The sequence below is a fragment of the Cnephaeus nilssonii genome, assembly GCF_951640355.1.
Source record: "Cnephaeus nilssonii genome assembly, chromosome: 14".
NCBI lineage: Eukaryota > Metazoa > Chordata > Mammalia > Chiroptera > Vespertilionidae > Cnephaeus > Cnephaeus nilssonii.
In genome coordinates, this window is record NC_137085.1 from 66,688,945 (window position 1) to 66,709,132 (window position 20,188).

At 45.7% G+C, this 20,188-nt stretch overlaps 1 protein-coding gene across 3 annotated transcripts in view; it reads right to left on the reverse strand.

Annotated features, from left to right (window-relative positions):
* MOB3B (MOB kinase activator 3B) overlaps positions 1-20,188 on the reverse strand; it is a 196,282-nt gene that overhangs the window by 148,508 nt on the left and 27,586 nt on the right. Inside the window, exon 2 of one of the 3 annotated variants that reach the window (XM_079789903.1) lies at positions 4,422-4,474. The exons of the other annotated variants lie outside the window; for them this stretch is intronic. The gene's annotated coding sequence lies outside the window, so the exon portion shown is untranslated. The remainder of the gene's footprint in view (positions 1-4,421; positions 4,475-20,188) is intronic. 3 annotated transcript variants of the gene reach the window in all.

The window sequence follows — 20,188 nt, forward strand, 5'->3', positions numbered from 1 at the left end:
CCCAGGCCTCTCTCTTTGCCTCTGGTGGCTTGCTAGCAATCTTCAGTGTCCCTGGGCTTACAGACTCATCACCTCAATGATGGTGTTCTTGCCAGGAGCCAGTCTGTTTCCAAACTTCCCCTTTTTATGAGGACCCTGGTTTGCATAGATTAGAGGCCCACCCTACTCCAGGATGACCTCATCTTAACTAATTATAACTGCAATGATCCTTTTTCCACATTCTGTCACATTCTGAGGAACTGGAGCTTAGGACTTCCCTATATGAATTGGGGATGTGGGGATATACTTTAACCCATAGCAAGAGCCTTTGCAATCGCTGTTCCCTCTTCCTGGAAAGCTCTTTACCCAGTGTGGTTGCCACAGGATACGCCTTGTAGTCATCCAACTGACAGGGACCATAATTGACCAAAAGTCACAGCTTCTGTGCTCTGAAATCTGTCTCTGCATTTATGTCAAAGTCATGATCTCCACAACCTGGTCCTACTCAGTGACTGAGAATGTCAGAGATACCAAGGCAAGCCTGTTCCTGGGAGATAAAAATTCACCTGACAGGTTGTCTTTGGTTTAAGGACTCTCCTCAACTCCCTTAGCACAGCACTCTAGGCTGCTTCCACTCACTCTTCCTTCCTCGCCTCTTCCTGATGTCATACTAAGTTCACCCAGGTCCTCCTTCACTTCCAAACATATATAAAATACTAGAGGCCCGGTGCATGAAATTCGTGCACGGGGAGGGGCGGGGGGGACAAGGGTTATCACTCAGCCCAGCCTGCACCCTCTCCAATCTGGGACCCCTCGAGGGATGTCTGACTGCCCTCTCACAATCCAGGACTGCTGGCTCCCAACTGCTCACCTGCCTGCCTTCCTGATTGCCCCTAACCGCTTCTGCCTGCCAGCCTGATCACCCCCTAACCACTCCCATGCCAGCCTGATTGATGTCTAACTGCTCCTCTGCCAGCCTGTTTGCCCCCAACTTCCCTCCTCTGCTGGCCTGGTCACCCCTAACTGCCCTCCCCTGCAGGCTTGATCGCCTCCAACTGCCCTCCCTTGCAGGCCTGGTGCCTCCCAACTGCCCTCCCCTGCTTGCCTAATCGCCCACAACTGCCCTCCCTTGCAGGCCTGGTCCCTCCCAACTTCCCTCCCCTGCTGGCCATCTTGTGGTGGCCATCTTGTGTCCGCATGGGGGCAGGATCTTTGACCACATGGGGGCAGCCACATTGTGTGTTGGAGTGATGGTCAATCTGCATATTACTCTTTTATTAGATAGGATAGGGGCCTGGTACATGGGTGGGGGCCAGCTGGTTTGCCCTGAAGGGTGTCCCGGATCAGGGTGGGGGTTCCCTTGGGGCGTGGGGTGGCCTGGGTGAGGGGCCTGTGGTGGTTTGCAGGCCAGCCACACCCCCCGGCGACCCAAGCGGAGGCCCTGGTATCTGGAATTTATTTATCTTCTACAATTGAAACTTTGTAGCCTGGAGCAGAGCCAAGCTTCCTGCTCGCTCTGTTTCGGCAGCCATTTCTGTTGGAATTTATGTATCTTCTATAATTGAAACTTTGTAGCCTGGAGTGAAGGCCTGAGCAGGCCAGGGCTGCAGAAACTTGGCTTCCTCCATTGCCCGGGGCAACCCTAGCCTCCTGCTCTTCCAGCTCAGTGGCTGCCGCCATTTCTGTTGGAATTTATTTACCTTCTATAATTGAAACTTTGTACCCTTGAGTGGAGGCCTGGGCCCGCTAGGGTGTGTGGAAAGCTTGGCTTCCTCCATTTCCAGGGAAACCCAAGCCTCCCTCCTACTCTCTGTGGCTGCAGCCATCTTGGTTGGGGTTAATTTGCATACTTGCTCTGATTGGCTTGTGGGCATGGCTTGTGGGTGTAGCGGAGTGATGGTTAATTTGCATATTACTCTTTTATTAGATAGGATAACCCAGTGTGATCATCTGGTGAATGTACTTCATAGACCTATAAAATAAAACTTCTACTTTGTTTTGTTTAAATTTTTATTGTTGAAAGTATGACATATGTCCCCTCTTGTACCCCCATTGACCTCTTCTAACCTGCCCCCCATCCGCCCCAGGCCTTCACCACCCTATTGTCTGAGTCCATGGGTTATGCATATACATGGTATGCATACAAGTTCTTTGGTTGATCTCTTCCCACTCACCCACCCTTCCCCTAAAATATAACTTCTTAAAAATACAAGCCAGAAATGAGTAGAGAATCCAAAGCTGAAGCCAAAGCAGTAGGCATGAGAGCAAATGCTGCATCACCAGAGGGGGATGAATCGGGATACAGCTGCTTCAGGGCCTAGGGCTGGGATTTTAATGACCAGGTTAGGACAGGCAAGCCCATGCAAGATAGGAGACTGGAACTGAGGTAACATCACACGCTTACAATTATTGAAAATCTCCCTCTATATAAAAACGGGACTAGAAAAACTACCACTGCTCCCTAGTAGTTCAGGGAAGAGGCAACTAAGTCTGTATTCTGCCCCAATCTCAGTGTGAAAAAAAAAATACATCTAGTGAAAAACACAAAACATGCACGAGCATTTTGCCCAAATATACATTATTTAGATTATGCAAGAATCCTGAGCTGATAAATCACCATAAAAATGTCCCTAGGACCACAGAAGCAAAGTCAAATTGTTTTGTAAAAATATGTTCATAACTCAGGACTCAAAAGACTCCCTTAGAATAAACAATTCCTGTTGAACAAACCAGACAAAGAACCAAACCAATCAGAAGGTCACATACTCAACAAGCAGAATTAGCATCCCAAGAACTAGTTAGTAGTAATAGAATAATCTGCTAAATCTAAAATCTAACAATGTTTAAAAGTGTATTTAAAATGAAATAGTCAACTCATGTAAAAAAAAAAATGGTCAGAATTGAAAAAAAAAGAAGTAAGTAGAATACTAAAAATTAAAAATACAATGTTAAGTTGCATATTAGATACAGCTGAAAAGAGAATTCGTATTATGAAAGATACTTTGCCTACCTGCCTGAGGGCCTGGGAAAAGCAGACCTGGGTGCACAGCTCAGTCCTTCCCACATGCAGCCAGGCCTAGCAGACAGAGCCACAAGCTGTGGACAGCTGATTGCTCTGAATAGGATACTCAGCGCCAGTCACAAAGACTGAAGAAATGACTCATCGTGTGGCACAGAGAAAATAAAAAGATAGAAAGTGTTAGAGGATATAAGACAGAGAATAGATTGAAAAAATAAAATATATATTTTATTGAAGTTTAGGACAAAGGAGTATAAAATTGTGAAAGAGGCAAAATTGAAATGATAATGGCTAAGAATTTAGCAGAGTTAAAGTAATACTTGTATTCTTCATTTGAAACATCATAAGCCCCAAGCAGGATTCAAAAGAAACAGAAAGACACACACACACACACACACACACACACACACACACACACACACCCCACCCCTGGACACATTGTGGTAAATTGAAGAATACCATAACCAAAGACAGAGTCATGGAAGCAACCAGAGAGAAAAATATAGGTTAACAACCTATAATGCCAATCAGATTGGCAGCAAACTTTTCATCAATGATTTAGAGGCTAGAAGAAAATGGAATAACATATTCAAAGTGGGAAGAGAAAATAACTGTGAAACAACTATTTGATACCTAACTAAATTACCACTCAGAAATGAGTGTGAAATAAAGATATATTCACACACAAAAAAAGAAGACAATATCTAACTCACAGACATGCCTTAAAAAATTAAACAATAATAATGTTTCACATGAAGTAAATTAAACTAAGAAAAAGACAAACAATGATGAGTAAAGGAGATGATAAACATGACAGTCACTTTATAATCACCCTACTGTTTAAAATTTTTTAAAGATTAATGGGGAAAAAGTTATAAACAATTTGGAGCTAAAATATTAGATAGTAATAATATGGAAGGACAAACTTAAAATATCCAAAAGCCTTTGTGTTATTCTATAAAAGAAAAACAATTTTGAATGATTATTTAAAAAGTTAAAGGGCAGATTAAGTGGAAGCTACACTGACATTCTCCCAAGAAAAACTGGAATTGCAACTAAAATATAGAAAAAATCATCCTGAATAACCAATTGAAGACTAGCTGGAGAGAACCCTTATAACCAAGGTTGTAAAGAGGAGGCCGCATCGAGACTGGTAGGGAGGGAGGAGGCACAAGAGGGCTGGCCAGGTTCCCACAGGCAGCAGCTGAAGGGATATCTCAGCTGTGGGGCATTCCCCCTGAGAAGTCTGGAGTCTCAACCCTGAACCAGTCTCCCCAGCCCAGAGCACCAGAACTGGGAAAGGTGCCCACATAACATCTGGCTGTGAAAAGTCTTGGGGGTTCTGTCCAGCAGGGACAGATGGCTAGATACGCAGACACCCCTTAAAAGGCCAATGCACTAAATTTCGTTTGCAGCCACTTACCTTGGGCTCTGGCAGAAAGAAGGCAGAGTGGACTAGAGCTGCACGATGAGAGCCTGGGGTAAGAGCGGAGAGGAAAACTTTCAGGATCCATGTGCTGAGTCATTCCCTCACATGGCAGAAACCATCTTTCTCAGGCAAAGCTTTCCCATCACTGCAGCTTTTGCCTGGGGGGAGGGGGGGCAGAAATTGCCCCACTTGTTGGCAACCTTCTCACCCCACCCTGTGGAGTTCTGAGCTCTACAGCCTGAGGCTCACTTAGTGACTGAGACTAACAATCTGCCTGCAGGCAGAAGCTGATCTCTGGGTACTTTGAGTCTTTGCTTAACCTGCCTCAGGGCCCTGGGAAAAGCAGACCTTGGTGCACAGCTCAGTCCTTCCCATCCAGGCCTAGCCGATAGAGCCAAGGCTTTGGATTGCTGATTGCTCTAAATAGGACACTCAGTCACAAACAGCATCTGACACTGGCCTGTACCAGAGACCCTCTGAAGAGGCCCCAAACCCATAAGCCCAGTGGTAAGCTTCAGACAACAGAGTAGGATCCAATAAGCTCCACAAGCAGTATATCCACAGGTAAATATCCAAAACATGCAGAGGAGAATTCTTCTTCCTGTGATAAGCAACTACACAGCAGACTGCACGCTATGTTGGGGGTTGAGCCTGAGGGTCAAGCTCATACACGAATGAGCCAATAGCAATGAAGACTCAATTAGAACAGGAGGGCCAACACAACATGCACAAGGAGCATTTATTAGAGCACCCAGGTCTGGTGATCAGGGAGACTGCACCACTGGATTCCACAGGTCAACCACTACATATAGCCACCGTACCAAGATCTACCTAACAGTTAGAAACAAACCCAAACAGGCATCCAAAATGGGGAGACAAAGAAATAAGCCCCAAATGAAAGAACAAGAGAATTCTCCAGAAGAAGAGCTAAATGAAATGGAGGTAAGCAATTTATCAGATATAGAGTTCAGAGTAATGATTATAAGGATGCTCAACAACATGAGAAAAGATATAGAAACTATGAAAAATGACCAGGCAGACATGAAGAATGACATAATGAAATAAAGAACACACTGTAAGGAATAAACAGCAGAGGAAGCAGAGGATCAGATCAGTGAATTAGAAGACAGGGTAGAAAAAAATCACTCAATTAGAGAACTAAAAAGAAAAAAACAATAATAAAAAGAAAAACACACAGGAGGACAGCCCTAGTTGTTTTTGCTCAGTGGTTACAGTGTTGGTCTGTAGAATGAAGGGTTGTGAGTTTCATTCCAGTCAAGGGAATATACCTTGATTGCAGGTTTGATCCCCGGCCCTGGTTGGAACACATCCAGGAGGCAACCAATCAATGTGTCTCTCTCATATTGATGTTTCTATCTCTCTTTGTCTCTCCCCCTCCATTCCACTCTCTAAAAATCAATGGAAAAAATATCCTGGAGTGAGGATTAACAAAAAATGACACAAAAACAAACAACAACAGGAGGACAATTTAAGGGAGATGTGGGAAAACATGAAATGTCACAATATCTGCATAATAGGAGTAAAAGGAGAAGAAAGTAAGCAAGGGATAAAGAACCCGTTTGAAGAAATAATGGCAGAAAATTTCCCTAACCTGGTGAAGGAAAAAGTCACACAAGTTTAGGAGGCACAGAGAGTCCCAAGCAAGAAGAACCCAAACAGGCCCATACCCAGACACATCATAAGTGAAATGCCAAAAATGAAAGACAAAGAGAAAATCTTAAAGGCAGCAAGAGAAAAGCAATTTGTTACCTACAAAGGAGCTTCCATAAGGATGTCACCTGATTTTTCAACAAAAACTCTACAGGCCAGAATGGAATTGCATGAAGTATTCAAGGTAATGAAAAGCAAGGATCTAAAACCAAGACTACTATATACAGCAAGGTGAAACAAAGAGCTTCCCAGAAAAAAAAGAATAAGAATAAAGAATAAATGAGTTTCTCACTATCTAACCAGCATTACAAGAAATGTTGAAAGGACTGCAGTAATAATAAGAATAAATAGAGAAAGAAATATAGGCATAAAGAATTAAAATGACAATTAATAAGAATCTATCAATAGTAACCTTAAATGTAAATGCTCCAATCAAATCAAAAGACATAGGGTAGCTTAATGGATAAAAAAATATGATCCACATATATACTGTCTACAAAAGATCCACCTCAGAACAAAAGACAGGATGAGAATGAAGGGATGGAAAAATATTTTCCATGCAAATGGAAACAAAGAAATAAAAAAGCTGGGATAGTAATACTCTCATTGGACAAAATAGACTTCAAAATGAAGGCCATCAAAAGAGACAATAAAGGTTACTTCCTAATACTAAAGGGATCAATCAACAAGAGGATATACTAGTACCCTGGGAAACATATATGTACCTAATATGGGAACACTTAAATATATTTAAAACAAAACAAAACAAAACAAAAAAACTTCTGGAGACTTTAAGGGAGAGAGCAACAGCAATACAGTGATAGTAGGGGACTTGAATACCTTACTGACTTCACTGGATAGATCTTCCAGACAAAAAAGAAATCAACAAGGAAACAGTGACTCTAAATGACACACTAGATCAGATAGATTTAATTGACATTTGCAGAACATTTCACCCCAGAGTTGGAGAATATACATTCTTCTTAAGTGTACATGGGACATTCTCAAAGATGGACCTCATGTTAAGACATAAAACAAGTCTCTAAAAGTTCAAGAAGATTAAAATCATATAAAGCATCTTTTTAGATCACAATCGCATGAAATTAGAAATCAACTGTAATAAAAAACACTCAAGGCCAGCTGGTATAGCTCAGTGGTTGAGCATCAACCTATGAACCAGGAGATCATGGTTCGATTCCCAGTCATGGCACATGCCTGTGTTGCAGGCTCAATCCCCAGTAGTGGGCGTGCAGGAGGCAGTCGATCAATAATTCTCTCTCATCATTGATGTTTCTATCTCTCTCTCCCTCTTCCTTCCTCTCTGAAATCAATAAAAATATATTTTAAAAAACACACTCAAAAGCATTGAAACACATGGAAGCTAAATAACATGTTATTAAACAACTAGTAGCCCGTTTGCACGAAGATTCGTGCAATAGACCTTCATTCACCTGGCTGCCTGCACCAGTTTTCTGCCGGCACCAGGGACCCAGGCCTTGGCTGTGGCCACCGCCTTCTGCCTTTTTCAGGGTCGGGGCTTGGCCCCGGGCGGTGGCCTTGGGCTCCGCGGCACCCAACATCCTTGCTAAGGATCGCAGGAGCTGACCCCCAGTGGTTTCCTGCCATCCTTGCAGGCTGCCCACTGGTGCCCAAGGCCAGGAAAGCCTCCGCCCCAGGCTTTCCTGGCCTTGGGCTCGCGGCACCCAGCTTCCCTGCTAACGATCACAGGAGCCGACCCCCAGTGGTTTCCTGCGATCAGTGCAGGCTCCCCGCTGGTGCCCAAGGCCCGGAAAGCCTCGGCCCCTGGGACCCCCGGGAGCGGCGGGAGGGGCGGGATGGGCACGGCCAAGCCCCCCCCAGGTGGCCAATCGACCTGGAACCCCCGGGAGGGGCGGGAGGGGCCAGGCCACACCCCCCCGGGTGGCCGATCGACCCCCGGGACCCCCGTGAGTGGCGGGAGGGGCGGGATGGGCCTGGCCACGCCCCCCCAGGTGGCCGATCGCCCCCCGGACCCCTGGGAGGGGCGGGAGGGGCCGACCACGCCCCCCCAGGTGTCTGATCGACACCCGGGACCCCCGGGAGGGGTTGAAGGGGCTGGCCACGCCCCCCCAAGTGGCTGATCGACCCCGGACCCCTGGGAGGGGCAGGAGGGGCCAGGCCACGCCCCCCCAGGTGGCCGATCGACCCCAGGCACCCCCGGGAGCAGCGGCATGAGTCCGGCCACGCCCCCCGGGGTGCCGATCGCCCCAGGCACCCCGGGGAGCGGCGGCATGGGTCCGGCCACGCCCCCCCGGGGTGCCGATCGCCCGGCCACGCCCCCCCGGGGTGCTGATCGCCCCAGGCACCCCCGGGAGCGGAGGCATGGGTCCGGCCACGCCCCCCGGGTGCCGATCGCCCCAGGCACCCCCGGGAGCGGCGGCATGGGTCCGGCCACTGGGCACCGCCATCTTGATCTTCTCAATGGCGGATATGCCACCCGGAGTCCCGCCCCCAGCCTCCTGCCGGCCCAATCGTGGGCATAGCGGAGGTGCGGTCAATTTGCATGTTTCTCTATTATAAGGTAAGATGAATCAGTTACAAATGAGATCAAAGAAGAAATAAAAAACTTCCTGCAAACAAATTAAAATGAACATACAACAACCCAAAATCTATGGGACACTGCAAAAGCTGTCCTGAGGGGGAAGTTCATAGCATTATAGGCCTACCTCAAAATCAAGAAAAATTTCTAACAAACTATCTAACTGTACACCTTAAAGAATTAGAAAGAGAACAAGAATAGCCCAGAGAAAGTAGAAGGATAAAAATAATAAAGATTAAAGCAGAAATAGATGACATAGAGAATAAAAAAACAATACAAAAGAGCAATGAAATCAAGAGCTGGTTTTTTGAAAAGATAAACAAGATTGATGAACCTGTAGCCAGATCATCAAGAAACAAAGAGAAAGGACCCAAATAAATGAAATCAGAAATAAAAACTGACACAGAAATAAAAAGAATTGTAAGAAAATACTATGAACAACTATATGCCTACAAATTGGACAATATGGATGAAATTGACAAATTCCTAAAAAAAATACAATCTCCCAAAACTGAATCAGAAAGAATCAGAAAATCTGAATAGGCCAATATCAACTGATGAAGTAGAAGCAGTAATCAAAAAACATCCAGCAAACAAAAAGCCCTGGTCCAGATGGCTTCACAGGGGAGTTTTAACAAACACTCAAAGGAGAACTAACACCTATACTCCTCAAACTATTCCAAAAAATCCAAGAGAAATTAATACTCCCAAGCTCTTTTTATGAGGCCAGCATTATCCTAATACCCAAAACCAGATAAAGACACTACAAAGAAAGATAACTACCCTTAATAAACATAGATGCTGAAATCCTCAACAAAATATTAGCCAAGTGGATCCAGCAATATATTAAAAAGATCATACACTACAACCAAGTGGGATTTATTCCAGGGATGCAAGGCTGGTACAATATTCACAAATCAATAAATGTGATAAATCACATAAACAAGTTAAAAGAAAAATATCACATGATTATATCAATAGATGCAGAAAAAAGCATTGGACAAAATCCAACACCCATTTTGATAAAAACTCTCAGGAAAGTGGGAATAGATGGAGCATATCTCAACATGATAAAGGCCATATATGACAAACCTACAGCCAACATCATACTCAATGGGCAAAAACTAAAACCATTTCCCCTAAGAATAGGAACAAGACAGAGATGTGTGCTTTTATCACTCTTATTCAACATAGTATTGGAAGTCCTAGCCACAATAATCAGGCAAGAAGAAAACATAAAAGGCATCAAAATTGGAAAGGAGGAAGTAAAACTCTCATTATTTTCAGATGACATGATATTGTACAAGAAAACCCTATAGACTCCACCGAAAATACTACTAGATTCAATAAATGAATTCAGCAATGTAGCAAGATACAAAAATCATGGCATTTTTATATACCAGTAATGAACTCTCGTACAGAGAAACTAAAACTAATAATAAAAAATCCCATTTATCATTGCAACAAAAAAAAATTAGGATACTTAGGAATAAACATAACCAAGGAGGTAAAGGATCCATACTCAGAAAACTACAGGATGTTGAAAAAAGAGATAGAGGAATATATAAACAAGTGGAAGAATATACTGTGTTCATCAGTAGATAAATGGATCAAAAAGCTGTGGTACATTTACACCATGGAATACTCTGCAGCTTTAAAGAAAGAAGAATCTCTTACCCTTTGAGGCAGCCTGTAGGGGCCTGGAGAGTATTAGGCTAAGTGAAATAAGCCAGTTAGAGAAAGACAAGTATCACATGATCTCACTCATTTATGGAATCTAATGAACAAAATAAACTGATGAACAAAATAGATCCAGAGACAAAGAAGCATGGAACAAAATCAAACGAAGGACTTGTATGCATGCATATAAGCATAAACAATGGACGCAAAACTCTGGGGGGTGAGGGCATGTACGGGTGTGGGGTGGGGGAGGGCAATGGTAAGATATGTACACATATAATACCTCAATTAAAAAAAAAAAAAGAAGCATGGAACAGACTGAGGAATCTCAGAGGGAAGGGGTTGGGGGATAGGGGGACATGGAGGGGGAGAGGGAGTCAGTGGAGGGAAAAAGGGGACATCTGTAATACTTTCAACAATAAAGATAAATAAAAGTTAAAGCTAAGCATACATATTGTAATTTTAGGGGACATGAGAAAGAAATGGAATGTATAACTTCCAAAGTAATAGTGGAGGGGGGAAGGGGGAAAAAGGAAGACTCGATTGAGACATGTACAGACAAATAAACCCAGAATGAACTTGCCACCAGCAGATCCTCACTAAAGAAAATACTAAAGAATGTAGTTTGAGCAAAAGAAAATTGATCACAGATGTAAGACATATAAGATGAGATAGTAAGAAGGAATTGCAAGGATATAAGAAGACATAAGATTCTGAAATATAATAAAGAATTGAGAGGACTGAAAGTGGTAAATATATAGGTAAATTAATACAAGCATTGATGCTCTAAAAGAACAAAAGAAACAATGCCTTGTGGGATTTTTAGGAAGAAAAGGTACATAGTTTTAAAATACACCAGAAGACTGGCATAGGAATGAAAGGGACATGAGTGGGAAGGGTGTCGTTCAGAGGAAGATAAAGATACTGATCACTTTAGAATTGGGTAAGTTACACATACACGCTGAAATTACGAGGTTAACCACTAAAAAATAAAAACAGACTGTAAGTTTTGGAGTGGTACAGAAGAAAAAGTGGAGTGAGACCAAACAAACAAACAAAACACACACAACCAATCAATCCAAAAGAAGATAAGAAAGGAGAGAGGATGCATAGAAATTGTGGGACAAATGAAAAGCACAATGGCAGACATGAATTAAAATATATCAGAAATGATAACATGTAGATTCACCAAATGCTCCAGCTAAATGATGCCTCCTGGGCCAGCAAGGTCACAAAAATGAATCAACAGCAGGTCTAGGAAAGCAACCGCTCAAATGAAATAGTAACTGATATTTCCTCAGGGTCAGGGAGACAATAGAGCAGAGTGAGGCCTGGAGCAAACTGCTGAGTCTATGTGTCTGAAGAAGGTAGCTCTCACAGATTGTTGCCACTGTGTAGGAATACAAACCCAGTGTCAGGTAGGTCAACAAGGCTGGAAGTTCAGTGTTTTGTGAGAAATTTGAATTTTAAACATTGGCTACTAATTTTTGTTTTGTTCTTTTAATCCTCACCCATGGATATTTTTCCATTGATTTTTAGAGTGAGTGCAAGGGATGGGGAAAGAGAGAGAAAAACATCCATGTGAGAGAGACACATTGATTGGTAGCCTCCCGCACATGCCCGGACTAGGGTGGGGGATTGAGCCTGCAACTGAGCCTGTAATATTCACCTTCTGAGTTACATGTGCCCTTGACTGAAATTGAACCCGGGACCCTTCAGTCTGCAGGTTGACACTCTATCCACTGAGCCAAACTGGCTAGGGCTAGGCTACTAATTTTTAAAGAAGAAACACCAAAAGAAAAAAGAGAAAAAAAAAGGGGGGGGGGGAGAAAATGCTATCGATCCAGTAGGTAGGAGGGAAAAAGATAAAATGACACAAAGAGCATGGTAAATAAAATGCAAAAACAAGAACAGAAAACAAAAGACAAACGAAAAACCCTTGCAAAGCCTAGCAGCATGAATGGAAGTGATGGCTTACACTAAAACACCACTGAGACCCACACCCTGTAATTTCCACCCTGCTCAACCTTATCATTTGGCTGAAGAGACCTAACATTAACGGATGGGAAAAACACTGCATAATCCAGACGTAAAGTACACGGAGCCCCAGTGGTCACTCAAAAAACTCCAAATAATGTCTGGGTGTTTGTTCCATCAGTTCTTATACGAGGTCTCCTCTGGGGCTTACTGCTCACCTGGATTTACCTAGCTGTTAATAAAAATAGTAGCGTTAAAAGTGCCTGAAAGGGCAGAGCGGAGGCAGCAGAGGTGGGAAAAGAACCGAGGACAGTCCCCTTCTGTTCCTCTGAGGCTGTGATTTGAGCCAGTCCTGGGATGCCAGTTCTTGCCCAGGGCCTAGGAGGTAAGGTTCAGCGTGGCTTCCAGGCTCTTTCAGACCCAGGCCAGGCCCTGCCGGATGCAGGAGACACCTTTGCCCGGGCTCGTGCCCCTGCTGGCCCCAGCCTTCCTGTCTTCCTCCCTGCTTCAAGCCAGGGCACTCCCCAGGGGAGCATTCTCTAAGGTTGCTTCAGTTTCCTGACGAAACCCCTGCATGAGGAATGCACCAGATGGCTATTTTTAAACTTAGTTGGGCTCTGCAAAAATATGTATAATGAGACAAAGAAAATTGTGTTTATCATCATTCCAGAAGGCACGAGGGGTAAGTGGGTTGCCTGGACGGGGCCTGCTCCTGGCAAGGACGGCAGCCATGGAGGGGACTAGCGGCCTAGGGTCTTGTCTGTGGACAGGCCTCCTGTTAAAGCTGTCCCATCACCCGTGTAGCGTGGCTCCAGTGCCTGCGGGCTCACCTCGTCACGGGTGTACGTAAATATTTGAAGACTTGAGAGAGATGCATAATTGTGTCCAGAATGTAAAGAGAAAAACACACAAAAAATAACAACTGTTCAAGTGAAGGTCTACAAATGCATGATGCTTCTTTCTTAATTGTTAAACCTAATATTCGAAGCTATTTTATTCTATATGAAAACAACTGGTTAAATTTTCTCACTTTTTAAGAACACGCAACGGTAACACTCCTGAGAAATCAGAGCCGGTCAAAACTGAAGGAGTCACTTGCAGTCCGTTTCAAAAGCCAAATTATAAAAATGCTTGTCATCTCCTGCAGCAATACCTTACATTTGAGGCAGGGCGTGGGTGCACACTGACATGTTCGGCATGTGTGTGGGAGGGTCCTAGGCCTCAGAATGTCCTAAGGACCTGGTCCCGTGCAGCCAGAGGGCCAAGGAGAGCGGGAACCAGCAATGCAGGGCACAAGCCGAGGGTTGGTCACGGTTGAGGTGGTCCCTCCTCTGCTCCCAACTCTCATGAAATCATTAATAAAACTACTGACCCAGGAAAACGCTGATTTCCACTGGATTTCTTAGAGAAATGGAAAAAGGATGGGTGGAAGTGAGGAGACTGCACAAGTCAGGAGAAGGGACAGAAAAGCAAAAGGGTATGTGTGTGGGGCGGGGGGGAGAAACAGAGCGGGGAGGGAATCCAAAGGAGAGCCAGAGCAGGGGTGAGGGGGACAGAGAGCTAAATGGGGATCAGAGCAGGGATGAGGGGGGCAGAGAGCTAAATGGGAGCCAGAGCAGGGGTGAGGGGTCAGAGAGCAAAGGAGAGCCAGAGCAGGGATGAGGGGGACAGAGAGCTAAATGGGGGCCAGAGCAGGGGTGAGGGGTCAGAGAGCAAAGGGGAGCCAGAGCAGGGGTGAGGGGGACAGAGAGCTAAATGGGGGCCAGAGCAGGGATGAGGGGTCAGAGAGCAAAGGGGGGGGGGTGTCAGAAAAGGGGTGAGTGGCCATATTGAACTCACATACCAGGAATTGTTGTTCAGGCCAAGTTCTACCTAAGTCTTTGAGGGGCAAGGATGCCCCCAAGTGAGCAATGTTACCTGTGTTTCATAATGTATGCTCCTCTGAGAACACACAACCTGTCGATACTGCCCCGGACTCAGATGGGCTAAAGAGAGAGGTGATCAGGGGCCCTTCCCCAGGGCTGCCCTGCAGAGACTCATTCCTTAGGAGGGAAGGGGGAGGGCTCGTCGGTGCTGCCGGAAGACCCAGATCCAACCGGTCTCCCGATGGTCACCGCAGCGTGCGGCCCCCCAGGTGGGGCTGAGAGGTGGTGTCTGCACTTCCAGTGACACTGAACCAGGACTAAAAACAAAACGAAACAAAACAAAAACTCGGGTGGAGCAGGAAACCATAGGAAGTGCACATTTCTCCCCGAGCAAAGCGATGGCTGGCAAGCAGGCAGCACAGAGCAGCATGAGGCCACTACGTGGGGCTTGTTTCTACTTTAAATAAAAAGCACGAAGGACTTGGAAACATTTCTGTCAGCCTCACCTTCGGAGTCACCCTACCCCATCCCCGTTGAAGGGCCGCCCTAAAGGCTCCTTGGGCAGCGGGCCCAGGATGATTCCCTGCTGGTTGCCCCAGACCTCGTTCCTGCTGCTGCCTTTCAGGTGTGCCCACCTCCCCGGCCAGGCAGGCACCTGCTCTGTGGGCTCAGTGCCTGCGTGAGTCAATCCCTCAGCTCTCTCTCTCCCCGCTCAGCGTCCATGCATCCTGGGCTTTTTCTGCAGGCTCTCATATCCAGGCCGCAGGGTCTCTAGGGTACCAGCCACTAAACTATCTCCACAGAGCCAGACCCCGGTACCACCTTGGATGGCTAGCCTGGGACTCTGAGACATACAGTCACAGAGACCAGACACCTCAGGTAATAGAAACTTGAGGATTGCCTTTAACTGACGACACTGGACCCACCCTGGACACTGACCTTGCCCCTGTTTAAACAGACCACTCATCCACGTTTTAGACCAGCATTCTTCATTGCCAGATGGACCGTTTTAGCGGATGTTTCATTAGCATCCAGTGCACATATTGATAAAATATTAATAACAATAAATCATAACAAACAGTTCTATATATTACTCATCACTGTTAGCTATTGCTAGCTCTATAAGTACCAATTCAACGAGTTGATATGCAAGCATCTTTATAATAAAGGGATCAAATCCTACATTTAATTTGTCCAATCAATATGTATTGGGCACCTGCCACGTCAGGCTGGGTTTGATGTGGTGAACAAAACAGACGTGATTCTTATCTTAATGGAGTTGAGAATCTGGTGGGGGAGAAGCCATTAAACACACACACACACACACACACACACACACACACACACACACACACAAAATACAGTAGCCAACTGTGCTGTGCGCTAAGAATGAAAAGGGCAGGGCTACAAAAGAGGACAATGGGGCAAGGGCTCTTTTAGATGGTGGCCCAAGGATGCCTTTGAGGAAGATACCTGTGCACAGAGACCCCAGGGGTCCAGGACCACTTCTCAGAGTGGGCGGAGCTTCCAACGCAGGCGCACTGGCAAGGGAGAAGGACTGAGCTGGCCCACAGTATTCCGGTGCCCTTACAACACCGCAGAAGCGCCCACTGTCTAGGCCAGGGGTCCTCAAACTTTTTAAACAGGGGGCCAGTTCACTGTCCCTCAGACCTCTGGAGGGCCGGACTATAGTTAAAAAAAAAAAACTATGAACAAATTCCTATGCACACTGCACATATCTTATTTTGAAGTAAAAAAACAAAACGGCAAAAACACCCGCATGTGGCCCACGGGCCATAGTTTGAGGACGCCAGGTCTAGGCCCTGCCTTCACCATCACCCTGGCTCTTGCAGATCCTTTGTACATGTCCTAAGAAGCAGCCATACTTCTCCACAGGGTGTCTGCTGTCCCTCAGCCTCATGCCTGCCTCTGACACTCTGATCTGAATCGCCCCTGGGGCTGGCCGTCTGCAAAGGGTTTCTCAAGCTCCCTGACCTACAGGTTTCCTATTGTGCTGTAGACGTGGGAGGCAGAGGAGGGAGAGCATCAGAAAGAATAAACACACAGTCCTCCTACATTTAGCCATTCCAGGGCAGCAGCTGCTGTAGCAGCAGCAGGAGGAGGTGACTGAGAACTCTTACCAAACCACCTAGCTCAGCTCAGCATCGAGCCCAGCAGGTATCGCAGAGAACTGCAAACTGTTCACACAGAGATTCGAGATTGGCATCACATCTGCATGCCCAGTGGAATACCACGGCCCCGGGGCGGGGGGGGGGAGAGGCTTGCTTACATAGTGCACACTTCAAGGCTGCCTGTGCCCACTTCTCTGGGCAGTTTCGGCCAGGGCGAGGAGAAGGACGGGTATAGGGTTATAACCACCCCGTGGCAGGGATGAACTGTTCCTACTTATTATGGAAGGACTGGTAACCTGCATGACTAAAAAGGTGAATCTTCATGTTTCAAATGACGAGGCAGGATGGGATTTTAGATACATATGGTTCCCACCCCCGTTTTGGAAAATTTGGATGTTGTTTTTCAGCTTCTCTCTGCTGTTATACGTACACGTATCCCTTTGCCTTAGCACAGCCTTTGTCCAGAGTATCCCCTTTCACTTCCCCCAGCCCTGTGGTCGGCAAACTGCGGCTCACGAGCCACATGCGGCTCTTTGGCCCCTGGAGTGTGGCTCTTCCACAAAATACCACAGCCTGGGTGAGTCTATTTTGAAGAAGTGGCGTTAGAAGAAGTTTAAGTTTAAAAAATTTGGCTCTCAAAAGAAATTTCAATCGTTGTACTGTTGATATTTGGCTCTGTTGACTAATGAGTTTGCCGACCACTGCCCCAGCCCATCTCCTTCTCTCACTTGTGGTTTTCTTCCCTTGTCACTTCACAGCTCTGCACGGAAAGCAGACAGAAGCGTTTTGTGTGGGGACCCCTCACTCCCAAGCAGGTCTGAAAGTAGCAGGTGCCTCTGCAGAGGCTGCGGTTGGACCTTAGACCTACACCCAGCAGCTGCTGATCCTGGGCTCTCCCTGTTGAATAATGAGTTTCCACAAGCTCATTTCTCTCGACACAGGAAGAGAGAACAGCTGTGTTGCTGATGTAGAGTGCAGCTTAAATTGGAGGTGATGGGGCATTGATTTCCCTAATCAGGAGATGAACATAAACTGTGGGTGGGGGCAGGGTAAGGGGTGGAGGGCAGCTTCCAAGGTGCACACCTGCAAACAAAAGCATACGTTTCCTTGGCTGGGAATAGGTCCCCATGAAGGCAACTGCCACACCAGATAAAAAAAAAGAATCTATTTTCTTTTTGGAAACTGAGGTTCATACCTTCAGTGAACAAACATGTGTAGATGACCTGCACTGCATCAGAGGAAGCTCTAGGCCCCGGGGAGACGAAGATGAATGAGACACAGTCCCTGCCCCAAAGGTGCTCATGGTTTATGAGGGAGGTTTAGACACACACACACACACACACACACAAACACACACACACGGACATATTCAAAATATTATCTTGTGTGTTTACAGAATTATGAGTTTGCTTAAAGAGGAAGAAGCAAGTAATGCTATTTAAGAGAAGGACGCAAGACATGAGTTTCCCACAGGACATGAGATTTGAACTTGGACATTTCAAGATGAGTAGGGGCTTGTCTGGTGGGAGACCAGAAAGAGCATCAGGGAAAGAAACAGGGCATGCAAAGGCGGCAGGGTGCGAGCACTTGGCCTGTTGGGGAAGGGGCTGCTGTGGCTCAGCCTGTGCTGGGGCGGGGAGGGGCGGGGAGGGGCGGGAAGGGGCGGGGAGGGGCGGGGAGGGGCGGGGAGGGGCGAGGAGGTCTTCAGAGGTTACCTGACTTGCCCTAAGGTTCCAAAGTAGCATAGCTCCCAGGCCCCCCTGGCCAGGCTCCCTCACTCTCCCTCCAGCGCTCTTTTCACGGGACCACGATGCCTTCGTTGCCAATGAAATGCCTTCAGGTGCTGTGGGCACAACGGGATGCGCAAGGAGATGCCAGATGGAAGCATGGAAAAGTGAACGACTATAACAAAAAGGACAACAACCTGAACAAAAAAGATTGTTTCTCAAAGCCCCAAATAGCCCATCATATAGTCATTTTTCTTAATTTAGGAAGTAACATATACCAGGCTGGAGGAAGATGGTAATAACAATGATAAAAATTGCAACAAATGTTCCTAGTACTTTACACTTTTAAAATCCTCTTTTATGTATATGATTTCATCACGAGAATAAGACAATGCTATAGTATGGACAAAATCAGTATGCAACCCATAACTAAAAGGAACAAGATATATTATTTATAACTGTTTGAGGCTATCACTGGTGTCAAAACATAAAACAGATGCCTTCATGCCAAGGGATTTGGCACCAATTCCACATAAGCCAGGTTAGAAAAGAGAAAAAAAGAGTGTATTCATGCTGTTTATTAAGGAGGAAACCGGTTCACTTTCAAATGCTGGGGGGCTTTAAAGTGACGTTAAGACAGCACAGTGACAGGGACAGAGAAATGAGTGCAGCCGAGTTTTCCAACACTGTAGGCCCTGCAATAATTTTGCCAGAATAAGGCTTATTTTCATCCCAAAAATAGTCACTGTCAATCAAGCTGCTTCGTTTTGGAGAGTGGGGGTAAAGACATATGTCAGGACCCACCATGCTTTTTCTATATTCTAGATTGGAAAGATAATTCCTTTAAGATCAATATAGGCATTTTCGTATTTTATAAGCAGCTTTTACTTGGCACCACCACCTTTATAGGCATATCTCCCAAAACTCCATTTTGAGATGCCTAAATTGGAAGCAGTCTTCTCATTTTCTCCTTTCTCAAATGGAGAGCACTTGTAGTGAAGAAAAGGGAATTTTGCAAATGAGATTTGAGAGGGGGGAGGGGGGATGTCCATGACATAGGAAAAGCAAATTGCAGAGTATTTTTTGTTCAACTGGAAACCCTGTATATGCGCATATCACTTGTGTATGTTTGCATGAGGGAGGAGAAAGGTGTGGAACAATAGAAGCTGGTCTGGAGGAAGTGGAGGAAGGAAGTGGGAATGAAAGTGAGGGAAGACACTGTTAACTTTTTCTTCATATATTCTCATAATGTTCACAATTGTTACAGCAATCATAAAATGTCACACCTTTCCTCTAATTGAATAGAAAAGAAATTGAATAGCAAAAAAACTTGACAAGAAAAATAGATCCCATGAGTTAAAAAAAAAAATAATAAACCTTATAAGGATTGATTCAATAAGCAGGCCTGAGTAAATTACAGCCCACAGCAGAGAAAGCGTCCCCGAAGGCCCAGGTATCTCACAAGGAGTGTGCCAGCCAAGTGCTGCCCGAGTGGTCCCCACGGTGGAGACGCCTGAAGATGTTCAGAAAAGTTATTCATCTGATAAAACCTAGCACCGTAAATGAGCAGACGCCTGGGACTCAACCCAGGACCAAACTGCTTTGGGAACCGGCAGCCGCCAGGCATTATGCTGGCAATTATTCATTGTATCTGGAGAGAAAAACCCACTCGTTTTAGACTGTTTGGTTTAGTGTACTAACTTTCTATCACGAGACCGACGAATAACGGGAACTAAGCGTGAAGCGAGCATTCAGAGATGCGTCCCAGGCCTGCGAGCCTGTTCGTTCTGCAGGGAACACGGCGGCGAGGCTCTGGCAGCCTCCTGCCTTCACCTTCTGGCTCAGCGGGCCCTGCTGCATGGCCTTGGGTGATTTCTAATGTGCAAAACGGGGACAGGACTTCCTTTCTTGTAGAGAGATGTAAGAACATATATTTAAGTCACTTAGCAGCCACACTGGCAAGCAGTAAGAAACAGAGCTATTATTACTAAATCCTTCCAGCACCCATTGATCAAGAGTGGGCGCTCTCTGCTCACTCTTTAGGCACAAACATTTGTAATGGGGCCCCTCCCTCATCCACATATGAGGAGCTTTAATCCTGTGACAGTTTGGATCCTGGGGATGTTGTTAA